Below are 22,021 nucleotides of genomic sequence, written 5' to 3' on the forward strand. Positions count from 1 at the left end.
AAAAGGATCAATCCTAAAGATGAGACCCTTGAGCTAATATTTTTTAAAAATTTTATTGAAGTATATAGCTGATTTAAATGTTGTGTTAGTTTCTGGTGTACAGCAAAGTGATTCAGTTATATATATAATGTATTCTTTTTCATATTCTTTTCCATTATGGTTTATCACGGGATATTGAATATAGTTCCCTGTGCTGTACAGTAGGGCCTTGTTGTTTATCCCTCCTATATATACTAGTTTGCATCTGCTAATCCCAAACTCCCAATCCTTCCCTCTGCCACCCCCCTCCCCCTTGGCAACCACAAGTCTGTTCCCTACATCTGTGAGCCTGTTTCTGTTTCATAGATAAGTTCATTTGTGTTGTATTTTAGATTTCACATGTAAGTGATATCATAGGGTATTTGTCTTTCTCTTTGTGACTTACTTTGCTTAGTATGATAATCTATAGGTCTATCCATGTTGTTGTAAATGGCATTATTTCATTCATTTTATGACTGAGTAGTATTCCACTGTATATATGTACCACATCTTCTTTATCCATTCATCTGTCGATGGACATTTAGGTTGCTTCCAGGTCTTGGCTATTGTGAACAGTGCTGCAGTGAACACAGGGGTGCGTGTAACTTTTTGTATTACAGTTTTGTCAGGGTATATGCCCAAGACTGGGATTGCTGGGTCATATGGTAATTCTATCTTTAGTTTTCTGAGGAACCTCCATATCGTTTTCCATAGTGGCTGCACCAATTTACATTCCCAGCAACAGTGTTCTCCCTTTCTCCACACCCTCTCCAGCACTTGTTATTTGTCCTTTGAGCTGATACTTTTTAAATGAAGCTTTACTTCTCAAAAGGCTCATGATTTCAGAATTATTAAAATTATATCCTGTTAAACTTGAGTGAAGAGGTCTCTTTTTAGAGGAAAAGTATTACCTGTATTCGGTTCGAGAAGTCAAATAGTTCTACGTGGCTTATGACACAGCAGCAGTGCCCTCCCTGCTCCACCATTTTCCAGCAATGATTCCTGCTCCCTTGGGGCAACTGTTTTCAACTTTTCAGCAATTTTCTTTTATTCTCTTCTAATATTTCTAATCTACTTTTTCACACTGTTTGTGATTATTCAATCATAGAAATGATTTACTGACATCCAATTATAGAAAATCAAAATTTAACTCTTCCATATTATACTCATGTACTCAGTTCCCATCCCCATTTTCCAACATAGCTCTAGCACAATTTTAATTCAATCAATATTCAATATTATGCATACGATTGTATAAACATTGCTGTTAGACAAAAATGCCATATTCTATGATGACCTTTCCTTTTGTCATATAAACTGGCTTGGTTCTTGGTGACCATCCACTCCTCTTTGACTCAAGCTACAATTTACAGTTTTAATTCTCTCTGGTCTGCGAAGTTTTCCGTATGCTTTCCAGATACTAAAATTTTGTTGATATCTTTCATCTGCTGTCATCTCCTCTCCCATTCTCTTTAACTTTGTGGATTTATGCCTTTAGGGAGGAAGTAGAGATAAATTATCTTTGATATGCTGTGTTTAACATAGGTAGAATAGGCCTTTCTAGGTGGGACCATAGAAAAGGCAGAAGTGGAATTTTAAGTGAAAATGTTTAATCATCACAGAGGAAAAGCAGGTGTTGAGATAGAGCAGAGTTTCAACTACTTGTCAGGGATATTAAGAAACACAGATAAAGTACGTGTACAGAGGAGGAGAATGCTCACAATTGTCATTGTGAGCATTCTATGTGTAAATGTAGGAGAGAGGGAGATTTTGCAGCAAGAAGACAGGTCTTGGCCTGAGGTTTATAAAGAAACGAAAAAAGGAAGCTTGCAAATACTTTTGAAGAACTGTCTAAAGATGCTTTGTACCTAAAAATCAAAGTAGAGTCTACCCTCTTTGAATCTTAAGTGCTTAAAAATATGAGAAACATGAGAGGAGGATAAGGGTATTTGCAAATATCAGGTCATAAATCTTTGAATTTGTACAGGAAGAAAATTTATTGCTAGTAGAGCTTTGTTCTGTCACTTACCTATTTAAAAATAAGACCCCATATTCAATTCAATTGATTTTTGAGGATACGACTATTAATTCATTAGGAGCTCTGTGTTATCAGACAACAGATACTTCAAAGAAGTTACAGTTAAGAAAAGTCAATGAGACAAAAGTACAACTAAAATAAGTCAAGGTGAACTAACTCATGGAAGAGAACATGAGTGAGCTGAGAGTTCATGCAGATGAGAAACTACTTTTATCTTGGAGGAGGTGACATCTTAAAAGGGCCCTGAAACAGGATTTTTCAGGCAAAAAAAAATGGTGAGAAATGTGTTCTCTGAAGAGGCAGAATGCACAATGACATAAGGGCATGGGAGGGCTAGGTGCACTTGGAGGACAACCCATAGTGAACTTGGGCAAGAACCTTCAGGTCAACATTTTGAATGTTGGTTAAGAGACTTGAGATAAATTGATGCCAAGTTACAGAGGACTTTTATTGAGGTTTTTGAGGCATTAGCCATATTCCTTCACCTATGGGTTCTGAACATTTTGACAGAAAGAAACAGGAGTCAGACACAAATTAAATTACCAGCAGAATTGACAGTAAAGTTAGCACGGGGGAAGTAGTTTGCAACAGGAGCTTAGTCAGGCTTTCTAAATTTTGCATGTATTTGTCTACAGAGCATGTCGACAACCACAAGCCTCTAGACCCAAGGGTGGAGTCAGTGGAAGAGAGGGGACTGGGTACGTCTCATAACAGAAATCAGCCAAAGCTCGACTACATCATGGGTACACAACGATCTTTACCTCAGTCTTACCAGATTGGGCAGAAATGAATGTTCTCTCTAACACTGCTCTCTCTTGAAGGAGGGACCAGAAGTGAAATTCCTTCTATGAAAATGTATTGTGGAGAATGAGTGTTAGGTGTCTCCACCAACCACCAACAACCTTAACTGCCAGGTAGAAGAAGTCGTGTGGGCTTCAGTAGAGCAGGAGAGCTACTACAAACCTTGGAGTAAAGTGCTAGGGTAGAGCTGCTCTTCAGGAAGAAAAATCAGGCAGCTGTAGGCAAAATATCTTAGAACAGGATGGATATAAAGGTAGAGCAAGAAGGTGAGATGCTGTGATTTCAGGGGTAAGAGGAAGGAAAAAGCTAAAGCTCCTTACGGACAGTGGGTGTGGAAGGATGGAACCACTGTGAGGAAAGGAATGAAAAACACACTCTAGGACAGTTGGAAGAGGAGAGCAAAAGGGGCAAAAGGTCAGTGATTCAAATCTGGATAACTAGATTAATGATAATTCCATTCACAGAACTGGAGAAGTGATTAGAAGCAGAAACTGGAGAGGAATGAGTCGTTTGTGGACATAATGAGTTTGAGTTATCAAACCATAGGAAAGTGTCCAAGAGAATACTGGAAATGTGGATAAGAAAAGAGCATCAGGGCCAAAAGAGAGGATCTGCAATGGAAATTAGGAAATCACTAAGTCCCCTGTTTAACTCAACTGACCCCTCCCCCCCAGTTGAAAACTTTATCAACAAGGGAAGCCATGTATTGGTTTACGCTGTGACGATGCCCCCTGTCTCAACATCAGCTGTCCCTTTTAATGTCCTGACACCATACCAGGCTTTTATAAGGGAGACTGTCAATTAATTCAGGTAAGTCGCTTCATTTCCTGGTGTTTTTCTCCTCATGGATAAAGTGGGGTGGTAATAGCACCTATCGCAGAGGGTTGTGGGAACTCGATGAGTTAATATTCGTGAAGTGCTTAGAATAGTGTCTGTCATGTAGCAAGTCCAATAAAAGTGGTGTGGCTCTTACTGTGTTTTTATTTTGCTCTTGTTCATGAAACACCCTGCCTGGAATCTTTTGAAATATAAATTTTGGAAAGGAAACCTAATGGAGCCACAGGGCACCATGACCCCGTTCATCCCACACATATGGTTGAGCTCCTACTTTGGGCATGGACGCCACTGTCCTTGCCCTTGAGGGGTCCTCAGTATAATAGGGGCTAGATGGGGGTCCACAGGGACACAGAACCAGTACAACCCGATCAAGGCTAGGATCTGTGGATAAACAAAGGCTCTGAGGTGAGTTAGTGAAACTTGTGCTGGAGAAACTAGTTTCATGGGGCTAAAACACAGAAAGCCTCTCTTAACCCACTGCTCATTAATTCATCCATTGGTTTATTTATTCATTTAGACTTTTTTTTTATAGAAGTTAAAACTTTATTTTTTCCCCAATTTTAATTTTTTAAATTGAAGTAGAGTTGATTTACAATGTTGTATTAATTTCTGCTGTACAGCAAAGTGATTCAGTTATACATACATATACATTCTTTTTTTTTAATTTTTATTTTATATCGACATATAGTTGATTAACAATGTTGTGTTAGTTTGTGTACAGCAAAGTGATTCAGTTCTACATACACATGTATCTATTCTTTTTCATATTCTGTTCCCATTTAGGTTATTACAGAATATTGAGCAGAGTTCCCTGTGTTATACAGTAGGTCCTTGTTGGTTATCTATATTATATATAGTGGTGTGTGTATGTTAATCCCAGATTCCCAGTCTATCCCTTCCCCCCCCCAACCCTTCCCCTCTGGTAACCATAAATTCATTTTCGAGGTCTGTGAGTCTGTTTCTGTTTTGTAAATAAGTTCATTTGTATCATTTTTTTAATCCCACATATAAGCGATACCATGTGATATTTGTCTTTCTCTGATTTCAGACTTTTTTGGAACAAGGAGCATAGCTAAGCGTTACATGAAATATGTAGATAAATGGTTTGTGCTTTGTGACCTTGAGAAGCCAGTTGTCTAGTGGAGGAGAGAGGCGTGTGAAAACCTGTAAGCCAGTGGAGGAGCTGAAGGAGGGTGGGAGGGGTGCAGAGGAGCCCGGGGGGCCACATGTTCCCTCCTACCCCAGGCAGAGCTGCAGGGGCCCTGCGGAGATGGCGGTCTTTGATTTGACCCACCAGCTTACTTCTCGGTGCGTTTGGGTGTATAGGCGGAGGCCACCTCAGGCGGAGGCACAGGGTGAGCAAAGGCAAGGGGCTCGAGATCCCAGGTGTGTGAATCACTTTCTCCTACCACTTGCCCCTGGCGGGAGAGAGGGGGCAGGGGTGACCACAGTATGAGAAGCTGAGAAGCAAGGGGGACTGTGGATGCTGAACAGGCCATAAAGCAAGGGGCTGGGGCGTGGACAGCAAACCGTGTCTCCTTAGCTCTTTTGCCAAAAGCCAGCTCTGCTTAGGAATCTAAGAAGAAAACTGAGATTATTTATGTGCTACCACCAGCAATATATCGGAGGCCAAGAGGAGTGAGAGTTATTGAGCTGGTTCAAAGCGATCTCAATTATTGAAAATGAATGAAATTGAATTCCACTTCCTACAGAGTCATTTATTGAGAGACAAAAGCAATTAATATTGAAAATAAAATAATTGTGAACTTCTGAACTAAATTACCATGCAGATATAATGTACTGTCTCATCAGCCTTTAAATACTTCATGTATTAGAAAATCATAACACCCGTTTCTGAACCCAAGTCTACATCGTTAACACTTATTCGTTCTGCTTTTGCCAAAAAGCAATTCTCAAGAGTAACAAGTTAAAAGTCAGCGTTTCAGAAATATGATTCCAAAGTTAAAATTCACAGCCATATTGAGGTTTGAGATTTCAGTTTGTAAATTAATCCTGTCATTTGGTAAATTAAAAAAAAAGAGAGACGAACTGGTAAGGTGTCCCATAGTTCCTTGACAGCATCAGGAATTTTTGCACATTATTGCAAACTTAGCATGTCATGGAAGTACCTGTTGCCAAGTACCAGGCATGCATTTGATGGATGATTCTGCTGTCAGCCTCAAGCATCCTTGTGGTAACTGATTTAGGTACTGAGGGCCCTTGAGAATTCAAAGTGCATTGCATGTGCAGAGATAGTACAGAGATTGTAACTCACAGAAGTTCCAACTTGAGTCACTTTGTTCTATGGGAACACTACGGGGTTTCTAGAAGAGTCCTTTCCCATTTAGGAAATGAGCTATCTTAAGTAGGTTTCCCAGAAGCAGAGCTTATGGTGAGGATTGGGGGGAAGTAAGAGGAAGAGCTGGGGAGGGGTAGGACAGGAAAGAGAAGGAGACTAACAAAGGGGTCGTTTCAAGAAAAGTGCGCTGGAGAGTAACTTAGGTCCTGTCCTGCTGGAGAGTTCTGGAACTAGTGTAGGACGTACCCTGGAGTCACGGCACCATATTTATTACTCCTGTATCTGATGATCAGCCCACAAAGAGTCACAGGTGCTGGCTGTTTGGAATGAACACACCTGGGGAGCTGGTGTGTGCAAAGCTCCGAAAGGGATCTAGGAGGGTGTGGGCAGTGCTATGTCCAGTATTCCATGATTATCATTAAATGCTATGGGAAGAAAGTTTAATTTTACCAGTCCATGGTGACAGTAAATAATCACTATCATCATCCTGGGAATCATGCCCACCTCTTGGCAGTTTTCTTGATTCAGAGCCCAATGTGCAGGAAGAGGTTTCAAAGGGGCCAAGAGATTAATTTCCTGCTGGCAACAGGCTGGTGGCAGAGGACTGACACATGCTAGGCACTCTCCTAAGACAGGAAAACAAACCATGAGAGGCGGGGTAGGCACTGTCCGTGTGAGAAAGCTTCCAAATAGCTGGTATAGGCAGTGGGGGAGAGGGGAGCCTCTGAGAAGCCAAAGAGATAGACCCATCTAAAAGCACTGAAATTCAACCTTAAAGAGTACTGGCTCAAAAACATATCTGTGTGCACAGTTTGACCTGTAGCTCACCAGTTTGCAACACCAAATGTCTAAAATAAAGGACCTTAATATGTGCAAAAATATGGTTTGGACATTGATAGAAAACTTTCCAGAATATAGAAAGCAGGTATAAAGGGAGAAGAAGGTTGAACCTACTAGATTCTTGCCACCTGTTTAAAAGTTGGGACTCTGTCTCAGAGTAATAGATGCTCTTAGTAGCAGGGTGTTTTAAAAAAAACTTTATTGGAGTATAGTTGATTTACAATGTTGTATTAGTTTCAGGTGTACAGCAAAGTGAATCAGTTATACATACACCTGTATCCACTCTTTTTTAGATTCTTTTCCCATATGGGTCATTACAGAGTACTGAGAAGAGTTCCCTGTGCTATACAGTAGGTCCTTATTAGTTATCTATTTTATATATAGTAGTGTGTATTAGTTATCTATTTTATATATAGTAGTGTGTATTAGTTATCTATTTTATATATAGTAGTGTGTATATGTCAATCCCAATCTCCCAATTTATCCCCCACTTCTCCCCTGGCACCAATAAGATTGTTTACTATCAATACATCTATGACTCTATTTCTGTTTTGTAGATAAGTTCATTTGTACCATTTTTTTAGATTCCACATATAAGTGATATACGATATTTGTCCTTCTCTGTCTGACTGTAACTTCACTCAGTATGACAATCTGTAGGTCCATCCATGTTGCTTACTCAGCCATAAAAAAGAACGAAATAATGCCATTTGTAGTATCGGGTTATATTGTGATGGAATTTTCAGTATATGTCTAATACCTGTTGATTTGTTTAATACTTGTGTGCATCTCAGGGAAGATAATTAAACCCTTCTTTTGGCTGAGGGTTTTGCCATCAGCATTTTAGGAGGATAGAATTCTTTCAATTATTCAACAAAATATAGTGTTATTTGTCTTTACATACAAAATAAAATACTGTCTCAGTGCAGTTCTTCCTTTGACCCTCCTCAGAATCCTGAGGGAAAAATCTCCTTAATGACCAATAGCCAGCTAAAGTCCATGTAAATTGATTGAATGTAGAACAAATTACTAAACCTTGAAGTAACCATATCATTAGTATATGAGCCTTCATTGTTAGCTCTCCATGAAGCAGTATTTCATGGTGGCACTCCCCACCATTTAGCCTAAATACCAGGACGTTGTTGAAGTTTCCGCAGTGATTCACCACCGGTGATCAGGTAGATCATTGAAATGTTAGCTTCTAACCTTGAAGCTTATGGGCTGAGTCAGAATGGTCCCACTGCTGCTACATTTAAGCTTTATAAGACTTTCTGCCGGAAACTTCCATGCTTGTTGCCTTCAACATGCAAACCAGTCCCACTGGCAGTTATAAACCAGTAGGGAAGAGACATTTTAGGGATCTTTTGCAATAAGCACTCTTGTGTACTGATTATGACTTAAAGTAAGATATTCCATTGTTAAGTGACTTGTGGTTGTCTCCATAATTTTTCAAATTACATTTGAGAATGGGAGTTGGGTTTTGATCTCCTAGTTATTTTATAACTTATAATTTAAAACAAAAATGCTTACTCTAGAGACTGAATTTTGCATCCCTAATCTCTTAGAAACATCATAAGCAAAAATCGGTACTTAAAATCGAGCCTCAATCTAGGTTGGCTTTCCTCACTGACTGAATTTACCAGATAATTGAGTAACTTGCCCCTTCGATTTTTGTTTTGAACACTTGGTGTAGGAAAGGCTTCCTCATTCGTGGATCCTATGGTATTGAGAGCAGCTTCAAAGGAAAAATGAGAAGAACTTCTCTTGTTTCAGTTTCTTGGCCTTTAAATTATATTTGTGCTTGCTTTTATATTTTAAGGAGATGATGAACTTTTATTCATTCCGACCTACTGGAGGAAGACTAGCCCAAACAATGGAGAAAGCTCAGCTATCAATTAGTTTTTTGTTTTTTTGTTTTTTTAGAAATTCACGTTCTTTTTTATTTATTTATTTATTTATTTATTTATTTATTTATTTATTTATTTATTTATTTATTTATTTATTTATGACTGTGTTGAGTCTTCGTTTCTGTGCGAGGGCTTTCTCTAGTTGTGGCAAGTGGGGACCACTCTTCATCGCGGTGCGCGGGCCTCTCACCATCACGGCCTCTCTTGTTGCGGAGCACAGGCTCCAGACGCGCAGGCTCAGTAATTGTGGCTCACGGGCCCAGTTGCTCCGTGGCATGTGGGATCTTCCCAGACCAGGGCTCGAACCCGTGTCCCCTGCATTGGCAGGCAGATTCTCAACCACTGCGCCACCAGGGAAGCCCTATCAATTAGTTTTAAAGAAATAGAATATTTTTACCAAAGACAGTGTATTCAGAGCTTGACAAATAAAGTCCTTTAGAAAAGCTCTCCATGAAATTGAATTATTGTTTAGAAAAAAAATGATTCACACAGAGTTGTTTGAAAAACGTGTTGCTTACACTATTAATTTGCTTTGGAAGCCTGTCTTTATAGGTGATGTAAAGACAGAGTTCTGCACAATCAGCATTTTATACACACACACACACACACACACACACACACACACACACACACACACACGTAATATTTCCTGAATTAGACTCTCCTCTCTAAACATGGCTGACCAATGTCTAATCATGCACTTCCATTCCACTCAGATTGCAACATTCTCAGTGTGAACTTCCTGCACTTTGACTTTCACCTAAATGGTACTGGGGTGCCTCTGGTTAATTATATTTGGAGTTCAAAGTTTTGATTAGGGCTAATTTATCAGATGTAATCTTTTAAAGGCATAAGATTAAATAATGGGCAGTGCAGGTAAAGAAGATTAACTTTCCCTAGATCATCAAGATTGATGGTCTTGGTGTCCATAAATACACTGGACGTTGATATAGTACACTCTGCTTTCATGTGGTTGGGTTCTGTAAGTTCCAAGAGGTTAATTGCGGGGAACATTTTGCCAAACTTGGGCCATTAGAGATTACAGGAACCGACCAACCAATCTAATGACTTTTGATTTTAAGATGTTACAAAGCTTTAGTTGTTTTGTTCTTTTACCTAGTCTCGCTGAAGTATTTAATGAGATATGTGCTAAATGAAGCAAAAAGATATGACTCCTGCCGTCATGGAGCTTACAGTTGAATCGGCAGGTGCATCAAAACCAAGTAAAAATCAAATAAGTACAATATTACAAGTTATTTTAAAAAGAGCTCAGAAATGAATGACCTACAGCCCTAAGAAAGAGAATGAGAGGGAAGTGAAGGGGTAGATGATCTGATGATCTTATTCTCCTCTTTCTTGCTCATTATTCTAATTTTAATTTTCTTCAATACAAATTTTAAAAATCAGTGATTGTGCGTTAGATAAAAACTGTTTACTTAGATTCAGTTAAAATGATATGCTTCCTGAATCATTGAAATGATTGAATCCATAAAGTTCTGATCATATGAGTAGGCATAATCTAGAGACTTTAAAGTTATGTTTATAACTATAATTTGCTGCCCCTAAATAATTCTTATGATAATATAATATGTGGTCAATGCAGAAAGATTGCAAATTTACCAAAAGATCCAAAAATTTACTATAATTCTTTCACCAAGTGGTAGCCAGTATTGACATTTTGGCTGGAATCCTCCCAGTTGCTTTCTGACATACATAAAAATCTTTGCACATATACATTTTCACAAGAAATGGAATCCTATTATATATGCATTATTTTACAGCCATTTTCTACTTTTTAGAACCAACATTTCCCCATGATCTTTTATACATTGTTTTTACATTATAATTTTAATGGCTGCATAGTACTTAATAACATTCTTGCATCTCAGTTGCCTTAAGCAAGCCACTGTTTACATACATTTGTTTTCTAGTTCTTCATTTTTATAAATAGTGGGATGCCTACCTTTTCCTTATTTTTAATCATTTGCTTAGGGCACAATCATAAAAGTGAAATTTCTTGGCTAAACTCCTGAGGCTTTGGATATATGACTGAAAATATCCCCCCAGAAAACCATACTGATGTACACCTCCACTAGCTGGGACTGTGTCCATCCTCTCCATAGGTCACTTTTACTGGGTACTTGTTTTGATTTTAACTTTCGTAATTTCGTCGCAAAATGACTACAAAAATGTGTTCTGTACTTTATATTTGATGTAAAATTGGAATATATATTTAATGATGTTTCGAGATTTGTAATGTTGCTTTTAAAATAAAACTAAAAACAAAATCAAATTTAGAGGAAATGGGAACTTCTAGGATATGAGCATTCTGAAGACAAAGTTCAGTGTCATGTTCTTTACAAAAGCAAGTCAACAAATTACAAATGCAAACATAAGTCATAGAATGAGAGCCAAAAAAGATCATGTTTAGAGAAAACAAACTTGAAATCGGGGTAGAGAACCTTTGTCCCCACGAATCACAGTTGGCTATGCTCTCTGATGAGAAATTAATCTTAGACTGAGTTATAAATATGGTGGTATCTTAGAATTCCTGTGACTATTCTCGTGAAAGAGATTCTAGTGAAACGGTCTGAGAAGAGTGAGTTGTCTGTGAAGGTTACTTCTAATAAAAATGACAAATGGAAAATTTTAAATTATAGGCTTCCCCTGCAAACATCTTTCCCTATGATTGGTAGTTATCAAAATTAAATGATCCTAGGAAATTGGGCGGCTGCATTAAATACAGCAGCGGGGGGTTAGAATTATAAGGAATTTGAAAGATTGCCTAACCCAGCTCCTCATTTTACAGATAAAATAGAGCCCTGCAGAGATGAAGGGAACTGCCTGAGGACCCACACCTGGTGAGTAAAGAAAGAAGAAATAAAGAAATTCAAATAAGCAGATATTGAAGTAATTTAAATATTTAAAATATCATGAAAGTTTCCCTATATAATCTGATGCCTCAGATATAACCACAGTTTGGCATATGAACTTTGCAAGTATTTATATGTATACATAGAAGCAAATGTTAACTTTTTTTCCAAAAACAGAGTCATACTATATATATATAAATCTTTCTGCAAATTGTTCTTTTACATACATCTTGTACAGATAGTCTTATTTTCTCTCAGCTAACATGTAGATGGAATAGGGCAGAGGCTGGCAAACCTTTTATGGAAAGGGCCAAATAATAAACATTTTAGCCTCTGTGGACCCACAGTCTCTGTCCCAGCTACTCAGCTTTGCTGTTGTGTCAAAAAAGTAGACACGTAGGTGTGTATTCCAATAAAACTTTGTAAAGACAAGCAGCAGGGAACATTTGTGCTACAGGTTATAGTTTTCTAACTCCTGAAATACAGAAAGAAGGAAAGTGATTTTGGAAAACCATGATGTCTGAGGAGGAAGCATGACGAATGCCCTGGGTATAGAGAGAAAGGGGACTGAGCTTGAGTTTCCATTATTAGATGTGGCCTTGGGTGAGGCACGTAGGCTCACTGGTCTCTTGAGTAAAGTGTGGGTACTAATACCCAGACTGCAGGGTTATTCTGAAAACTAAATGAAATAATCTATGTAATTCAGTGGTTAGTTCATGAGAGAATTCTCTTCCCCCCGGGATGGGGATTAATGCAGAATTTTGGTACTCATGTAGGTGAAGCACTCGGGCAAGGAAGAATTGCCCAAATTTACTGATACCTCTGCAAGTCCAAGACTTGTGTGGATCCTCTTAAAAATCATGTTCTCAAACTGTTAGCAAAGTTTGGGTAAACACAACTATACCAGAATGATCCTGAGATTTCCTGAGAAAGGATTAGCATGCTTTGCATGGAATTTTGCAATAAAGGAAACACTATAGTTTAATTCACAGTGATTTAAGAAGATGGAAGATTTCTGAGAGGGGAAATCTAATTATAGTGAAAATAAAATTTCATTTACCCATCACTTCCTTCATTATTCATTATTTTTTATTGGGAAGATAAGTATGTACAAAGAATAGGAAAGAAAAACATATTAAAGTGTACTAGGAAAGAATAAGGAATTAATGTAATGCTACTTAACTGTAAATTTCTCATATTATAATCACATTTTAATTTATCTTCAAGTGAACCTATTGGGTAAGTTCAATTGGTTACTTTAAAACAGAACTCCTGTAGCTGTTCCAAATAACTGTATTTCTTTTTCTAATTCATTTCGAATTTAACGTATTTTTTATGACATGATAAATTTGTTTTTTTTCTCTGCTGGGGTAGTTTCATTCAACTGAATATTTTAAAATTGAACACAACATTCTTCTGTTTTGTGTTTTGTTGTTGCTTTTTCTTAACTCAGAGCTAGCTCTTTTTGTCCAAATTTAAATGTAAACTGGAATAATTGTATTAATTTATTGTTGCAGTTTATATTCTGGAGAACAAAGTATTTTATACTAATTAAGTATTACTAATAATGACTATGGCATACAACTTAGGGAAAAAAAAGTTAAGTGATTCAAGTTGATATAGTGTTCATTTTTGAGAAGAAGTATGTGAATATAGTCAAGATATTTTGACAACTGAAGAATTTGCCCAACCTGATCTGGCAGTTGAGTCTGAAATGTAACACAGCCTTTTAATAGTCACAGAAGTTATCCCAGCAATGGGATCTACATCAGTGGTGGTACCAGTGATGAATTAAATCCTATAGTGAGGAAAGTATTTTATTCTCCTTTCACGTCTCCTCCAAAACTTTTGATTCTCTTGGCAAGAACGGCTATGTGGTGATATTCCGTCTTCTGTAGCTGTTTTTAACAAAGAGATCAGTCCTGAGACTTACAGCTATCCTTAGGCCACAGCATCTAACCAGGGCTCAATTACAGTGGGTTTTTTTCCCAATCCTTTTTATTTTTACAGTTTACCTTATATTTGTGGTAAGTGAAGCTGATTTATCACTTATAGGAGTGTTATAACTTGTCCATCTTAAACATATTTATTCAGGTGAAAAACAAACAAAAAAGTGTGCTGACCTAAATAAAACTAATACATGAAGAATGAAAGTTGCTTGCCAACAAGGCAAAATTCATGCCAGTGGACTCTGAATAACAGAAGTTTAAGAAACAACTGTAAGACTATAACAACTATAAGACTATAGCAGTCATAAAATATTGGCGCTCAAAGGGATCTATAGACTATGTACTAGTTGAAGACACTTGTTGTGCAAATAAAGAAGCATAGACCCTGCGAGGTTGGGGCCTTGCACAGGGTCACATTCAGGCTCAGTTTCAAGATAAGAGAAGCACTGGTAAATAAATCTTTTTACTTCACGTGACTGAGAGGTCTCAGAGGGTGTGGTCTGGGTGAGCTGAACCAGAATTAACAACTCCTTTGTGACTTAGTAAGACTCAATTATCGAAAACTGTGATTACCAAATGTCCGGTTGCAGTTGGGTGTTCTTGAACTTTTGTTGTCAAGGGCATCATCGAGCTAGAGGGAGGGGATTATGAAAAGGCAGGAGGGAAGAGTAGACCCATCTTGCCTTTTTGTAAATGCCAAAGCTAATTTCAATGATTGCTTTAGCGATATAACGATAACCAAGATTAAAGCAAGCAGGCATCCACTTTAGGATATGAGAGCTGGAATTTTAGATTTCATTATAAGATTGCCATTTCAACACAATAGTAATATAATGGCAATGGATTTCCATTTTTTCTCCATTTCTGTTGAAATATTATCTCATAAATATACTTTGATACAAAAGAGATCTCTCAATTTCACGAGAGCTCCAGAGCTCTGCTTTATTCTTTTGCTGACTTATCCCCAAAATATCTTTTTGATGTACAGCTTCAATATTCTTGCCAATGCCCATGACATCAGCAATCAAAAATGGCATTATTTTTAGTTTTTTTTTTCCACATAAAGTTGTAGGCTATCCAAAAAAGGGGTCCTGCTTTTAGTACTCACTGAAATGTTCTTATAGTATCATCAAGGGATGTTTGTGATTCATGTAGCTAACTGTTCCAATAGAGGAAACATACAGCATCTATAAAAGGAGATAACTTTACCCAGTGCTAACCTAAAATGTATGTGAAGCACTTAGGAAGGGAACTAACACCTTTATATATTAGGATTTCTTGTACTAGAAGAAAGCGTTGTTTTCCCAAATTATATTTTAGGAAACTGAGTTTCTGAGACCACGTAGCTGGAAAGTGTCAGAGCTCTGCATCTCTCTACTCCACTGCACTTGCAGGTCCACGAATTGAACTGCAGACCACTTACATGTGGATCAGTCTTCCCAGAACTCAGAAGTGAAATGTTTCACCCACTGAAGCTCTGAGTTAAAGGTAGTGATCAAATGTCATAATCAGTGAGGTTCATTTAGTTGAAGAACATAAGAAAAGCATAAATTGGTTAAGTACACTTGATTTTAGGCATTATTCTAGAACTACCCTTTTTTTTCAGTTTCTGGAGTCACTCCTATGTTATTGTGAAGTCTTTTTTTCTATTATTTTAGTTATTAACACCCTTGCAGAGAATCTAAGATTCATTCGGTTTGCATAAAATTTATTTGTACATCATAGAGTGCTTTAGTGAAACTTGAGCTCTCTGAAATATTGGCATTAAAGAACTAGTTATTGGGTTAGTAACTATGCTTTTCCTCTAGATGGTCCATTTAAAAAGAAAACTGAATGTATTTTAATATTCAGAAAATGATGTTAAACTGCTGCAATAAAATAAGCAAGCCTTTGCAGTACACAAGCAGCACTGGCTACGAGTAGTACTGATAGTGTTAACCTGACTCAAGCATTATAGAAGTACTTTCACTAGATGTGCCACATATTGGACTAATTTTTCCGTTATACTCCTGGTGATTTAACAAACGTAACCAAGATATAGACATGAGCATGATTGTTCCACCCAAAGCATGACCAGAATTCATGGCTGCTTTCCTTATCACAGTGGGCGGAGGCTGAAAAGTTCCTCAAATAAATGTGTAGTTAGATAATACTTGGTACCATATCTGAGAATCTAGGGTGTGAATTCCCTACACGAATCCAGCTCACACGGGCCAAACACATGAGGAATAACATCAGAGGGCTGACTCAGGGCTGGAAGGCATGGGAACCACTGGCTCTTCCCTGAAGGAGGGAGCTGCCTGTTGCCTGACGTACCTGATGGCTTCACCACTTTGATGGCCCTTGAGATTGCTTTGTAGAATCACTCTTTTTTTTTCCTGACACACCTGATGGCTTTACCACTTTGATGGCCCTTGAGACTGCTTCGTAGAATCACTCTTTTTTTTACCAATAAAGGAAGAATTTTTTAAAAGGAAGAAAGTGGTACTCCTTTCTTCTATGATCCATTAACTAGTGCAGAAATATGCCCTTCCCACCCCCACCCCAGGGGAACATAGGAGAGAAGAAGTCAGACAGTGCCAGCATATAGAATAAACAGGGTTTTTTTTAATGGCCCAAGGTTCCCTTATTACTGTAATGTTTAAAGAAGCTGCTGCCTTTTCATTTTAATGTGAGATGTAATTTTCCTGTTGTTTTTCAAGGCTGTCAGATAACAGACAAATTGCCTTTGATAAAACATGCTTTCAATTTCTCCAATGTAATATTCAATTTTCATTTTCATAAGGGGTTGCTTATTTTGATGGCTTGAACGGCTTGACTAGGATGTCAGTGTCTACTCATCAAAGATTGTAGTCTGAGTTAGAATGCAGGAGAGCATATGTTACTATCAAATTTATTATCTAAAAATACTTTTTTGTGTTTAATTCTTGAAAATCAGGAGTGACAGGCCATTTGAGTAAATAATTTCTCTTTGTCCTATTTCTCCCTAAAAGTCACTTAGAAACAAAGGCAGTTTGGGCAACCGCTTATTGAAGAATTCGGGCAATACTTTTATTGAAGAAAAACGTGTTCTAACTCCTTGGATTCCAACTCCTAGAATTTCTGCTAGTAATTCACATTCCTCTCTTTCATTTCACTACCCTGACTCTGTGTGTGTGTATCACACGCACATACTTTTCTCTCTTTTGCCCTATCAATACATAGAGCAGACCTCAAAAGAAATTTTTAAAAATCCCCAATTGGGACTTCTCTGGGGGGGTCCAGTGATTAAGACTCTGTGCTTCCACTACAGGGGGCACAGGTTCAATCCCTGGTCAGAAAAGTAAGATCCCACATGCCGTGTGGTGCAGCCAAAAAAAAAAAAAAAATTATAAAAACCAATTATAAAAGTAGTATATATATACATTGCAGAAAACTCTGATAATACAAAAATAACAGAAAAAAAAAATAAAAATCAGCCATGTTAAATCCCATGTATATATTTTGTCCTCTTTTTAAGAGATTATAATTAAGAGATTATCATCTGAAAAGTTGTTCCCGTAGTGAGGTATCTTAGCTCATCTGCCAAGGCAGAATGACCCAGCAGCACCCCAGTATGTGGAATGGTGCCATGCCTTGTGCCCCCAAGCCCTGCCCTAATTCCAGTCAGTTCCAGCTGAACAAACTGAACCCACACCATGTGCCAGACGCCTTGTCAAACACTGAACGCACACAGCTGAATAACGCACAGGTCCTCACTGGCAGATACAGACAGACACAGACTTACTGAAGAAGTGCCCAGCAAGGGTGCAGCTAACTCTACGTGGGCACCTGGGAGAGGCAAGCATTCCACTTGGGCTGTAGAGGGAGAGTTCTGCCTGGAGCGATCATTTGAGCGTTCTTGGCACCCTGAAGGTAACTGAGGGCAGAGGGTGAATGGTATTGCCTAGGAGAGTACAAAGAAGGGAAGTAAGCACAGGACCAAACCTTGGCGAGATCACCACATTTTATGGTTGGCAAGAGGAGATGATGTTGCAAGAGAGATTAAAAAGAAACAGAGATGTAGTTGGAAAACCAAAGAATGTGGTATGCAGTAGACCCAAGAAGAGAGTGTTTCAAGATGAAGGAAGTGGTCCATTGGGTCAAAGAGTATTTGTTACAATAAGGTCTGAAAGATACTCACTGGGTTTAGCAACACAGATGTTATTGGTGACATTGACTTTTTTGTTCTTTGGTTTTTTTTGTTGTTGTTGTTTTGTTCTTGCTGTTTTGTGATGTGATGTAAGAAAGAAACCAGACAGGGATGGATACAGAGGTGTTGGCAACATCTCTAAATGCCTTTTATCACATTATAACATTGAATGTAATTATTTGGTTACAGGTCTGATGTTTTCCTTTTCTTTTTTATAAATTTATTTATTTATTTTTGACTGCGTTGGGTCTTCGTTGCTGTGTGCAGGCTTTCTTTAGTTGGCGGCAAGCGGGGGCTACTCTTCGTTGTGGTGTGCGGGCTTCGCATCGCGGTGGCTTCTCTTTTTGCAGAGCACGGGCTCTAGGCGCCTGGGCTTCAGTAGTTGTGGCACGCGGGCTCAGTCATTGTGGCTCGCAGGCTCTAGAGTGCAGGCTCAGTAGTTGTGGCACACGGGCTTAGTTGCTCTGCGGCATGTGGAATCTTCCCGGACCAGGGCTCGAACCCATGTCCTTTGCATTGGCAGGTGGATTCTTAACCACTGCGCCACCAGGGAAGCCCAGTTCACTACTTAAAGTGTGGGTTCCTTATGTGCATTGACCGTCTTAGCTCTGATAACCCGAGTCATAGTGTCATACCTACCCTATAAAGTGTTCAGTGAATATTTGAATGTTGGATAACGCTTTTTTCGCAAACCTGCTTCTCCTCCTCTGCTTGCACTGGTCTTTGATTCCTGCCTTCCCCTTGCTCACCGCACCTGATAGGCTGCCACGTGATCTCCATCAGCTCTTTTGTGATTTCTCTCATGTCTTGGTTTTTGGCGAATGACAAATCAACTCCCCTTCCTCCAGGAAATGAAGTCTCCAGTTAAGATTTAAGTGTTAGCCTTCCTAAAATCCCTCCTCCTCTCCTCCCTCCCCCTCCGTCCCCAGCCCTCCCCCTCCCTCCCTCTGTCTCTCCTTCCCCCCCCCTCCTTTTCAGCCTCTCTTCCCCTCCCCTTACCTCCCCGTCGCCATCCTCTCTCCCGTTTTTGCCTTTCACTGAGAATTCAAGTGCCATTTTGACCCAGAAAGTACAAGTTGTAGAAGTTGGGAAGAATTGCTCATCACCACATTTGTCCCATGAAGAGATATTTGAAAGATAGCTTAAGGAGAAAAAAACAGATTGACATGAAACCTAAGAACAAATATTAAAGGGTGAACTCTGAGGAAAACTTCATTGAATAAAAAGGCTTGAATTACTGAAAGATCAATACGCTGTGAGTCTGACCTCTGGGCAAATGACGCCAAAAGAGAATGAACACAAGTTAGGAGATGGGGTGCTAGCTACTGCGTTCTCCCTCCCGCCGATGATGATGTTTGAATCCTCCGACGCCCATTAACGAAAGGACCTGGCTGAGCTTGTGTGTCTGTGGGGCAGTCCCTCAGTGCAGGGCAGTGCCTGGGCCGCTGAAGAATGAATCTGATTGAGGCGAGAAGCGCCATCCATAACGGAGGCCTCCTCTGTAAGGCGGCCGCCCTTCCCCCTTGAGATGCTTGAGGGAGGAGCGGCTTATCTTCGGGATGGCCAATCCTTTATAGTTCGTATCAGAAATGAGCCCATCAGTCAACCACAGGAGACTTTTAAAGGGGCACCAGGGCCATAAACTTTATGAAAAAGGCTAGAGATTGCGTTCAGCCCTCAAGCAGACGCACAATTACCCTAAACCCAGTTCAGGGCAGGGAGACTAAATCTTAAAAAAATAAATAAATGAAGTGAAGACCCCACACTCATCATAGCTTTTAGAAGCTAAGAGGTAGGAGATAGCAGCTGTCAGACAGACCTTTCCTCCTATTACCATGCAAAGACTAGCAGAGGAACAAGAAGGGGAAGGAAGAAGGAAAGAAATGGTAGAAAGACAGAAAGCAAACAAGAAATAAGGCTGGAATGGGAAGGGGAGAAACAAGAAACACTGGAGATTTTTTTTTAGCATCTGTAAATACTTGCCTGCTTATCAGATAAACTCATTGATATTGAGGGGACTTGACAATACCATTGATTTATTCACTGTAGGCAGAAGTTAGAGAAAATCTCCTCTTCATGAGCTTTCCTTCCTATCACTCAGTTCCCTGGTGACACAAAAGGTAAACCTTTTCTAAAGACTTCCTTAGACAGTTTGACATGTTGTTGAATTAACTGGCATATATTGCACCAGATTTTTATGCTGCATCTTTCCACCCAAGCAAGGAATGATTTTATATTGAATAGAGTTCTTAGGGCACCAAGAAAACCCTGGAAACTTCTTAGGGTAATCTCACTTCTAAAATCTGCCTCGAAAATCTCCCCAAGTCTCCTACCTGGATATAAATGCTGAGGGCATTCTAAATCTCCGTGGGATTGTTCTCTGACGCCCTGGATCTGTCCCCTGTGGCTTGCTAAGTGTATGCTGTCAGAATGTTTCATCTGGCCGACTTCAAGAACATCTGAACTACTGCGGAAAAGGTGTAAGGAGGGAAACTTAGATGAATAAGGCATCATTCTCCTAGGACAACTGAGTCTGTTTTGACCTGTTAGTGGCACATATTCTATGTATAAATGTTGAGCCACAAAATAAACTGTGCGTCTTGTGGTGAGGAAGCCCGTGCCACACAACTGCTGATATGAATGACTCAGGGAGGAGACCCTAGTCTCCTGGGGCTGCTGTAACAAAGTTTCACAAGCTGGGTGGCTTCTAACAATGTAAATTTATCAGCTCACAGTTCTGGAGGCCAGACATCTGAAATTAGGGTGTCAGCAGGGCCAGGCTGAACCCTGGAGGGTAGAATCCTCCCTTGTGTCTTCCTAGCTTCTGGTCGTTTGCCAGCAATCTTTGGCATTCCTCAGCTTGCAGCTCCCTAAGTCCAGTCTCTACCTTGACCATCACCTGGTCTTCTCCCTGTGTCTCTCTTTTTCCACATGGCTGTCTTCTTACAAGACACCAGGCATATGGATTAGGGGCCCATCCTATTCCACTGTGATCTTAACTAATTACATCTGTGGTAACCCTATTTCCAAATAAGGTCATATTCAGGAATTAAGACTTCAATATATCTTCTTCTTCTTTTTTTTTTTTTTTTTTTTTGAGGGGGCGGGGGGACACAATTTAACCCATAACAGTGACTCCGGGAGATATTTGTTTGAAGTCTTAACTGAATAGACCTAAAGACATTTCTTTTCTTTTCTTTTTTAAGTATATTTATTTATTTATTTTTGGCTGTGTTGAGTCTTCATTGCTGCACGCGGGCTTTCTCTAGTGCAGGGAGCGGGGGCTACTCTTTGTTGCGGCGCGCAGGCTTCTGATTGCAGTGGCTTCTCTTGTTGCGGAGCGCCGGCTCTAGGCGTGCAGGCTTCAGTAGTTATGGCACGCAAGCTCAGTAGTTGCGGCTCACGGGCTCTAGAGCACAGGCTCAGTAGTTGAGGCGCACGGGCTTAGTTGCTCCGCGGCATGTGCGATCTTCCTGGACCAGGGATTGAACCCGTGTCCCCTGCGTTGGCAGGTGGATTCTTAACCACTGCGCCACCAGGGAGGCCCGAAAGACATTTCTAATTCAATTCAATACACACTTAGCTAGAAACCCTTGGTATTAAAGACAGTAGATGCTGTTTGAGTTACATGAGATTATCAGAATAAGACCCAACCTCCAGGTACCTCGAGGTACGTGGATACAACAGTATCCCATTATTAAAGATATTTTAGATAGAGACATAACTGTATAAAATGTTTAGGACTTACAACATACAGGACAAGAGGACACAGTGAGGACACAGTGATTAATAATACTAGTAGCACAAAAATATTTGCCGGGCACAATTCTGAGTACTATACATTCATCTAACCCTCACAGCAGTCCTGTGTGATAAGCACAAGGGCATAGATCAAGCCCCTTCCTATGGAAGGAAAGGTTTGTTCTTTGAGTCCCTGGGGGCCTGACATGTTTCTTCTGTAGCACGAGATGCAAGGAACTCCATGGTTGTCTCGTACTTTCGAATGTCCAACGCACTAGAACTCTTGTCTCCATTGCCTCATTGCTATAGTCTGGGGAAGATGCAAGCACCAGAGGCTGTTGGCATTCAGAGCGTAGCTAGAATAAATTTCTCTTAAGATCTTCCCTTGCCGTGGGCTGCTGACATTCACCAGCCTCAGTCCACCATGTTTCCTCCAAGTCTTAAATGCCACTGACAAGTACAAAATGGCGTCACTAAAATGTAGGAATTGGGCTTCCCTGGTGGCACAGTGGTTAAGAGTCCGCCTGCCAATGCAGGGGACATGGGT

General features: G+C 39.6%; 1 protein-coding gene across 2 annotated transcripts in view; it reads left to right on the plus strand.

The window, feature by feature from the left end:
• The window catches only part of RARB (retinoic acid receptor beta), a 675,515-nt gene that overhangs the window by 106,455 nt on the left and 547,039 nt on the right, over positions 1–22,021 (plus strand). For both annotated transcript variants that reach the window (XM_082392788.1, XM_082392790.1), the window contains exon 2: positions 11,550–11,601. The gene's annotated coding sequence lies outside the window, so the exon portion shown is untranslated. The remainder of the gene's footprint in view (positions 1–11,549; positions 11,602–22,021) is intronic.

The sequence above is a fragment of the Balaenoptera borealis genome (assembly GCF_965194805.1).
Source record: "Balaenoptera borealis genome assembly, chromosome: 5".
Lineage (NCBI taxonomy): Eukaryota > Metazoa > Chordata > Mammalia > Artiodactyla > Balaenopteridae > Balaenoptera > Balaenoptera borealis.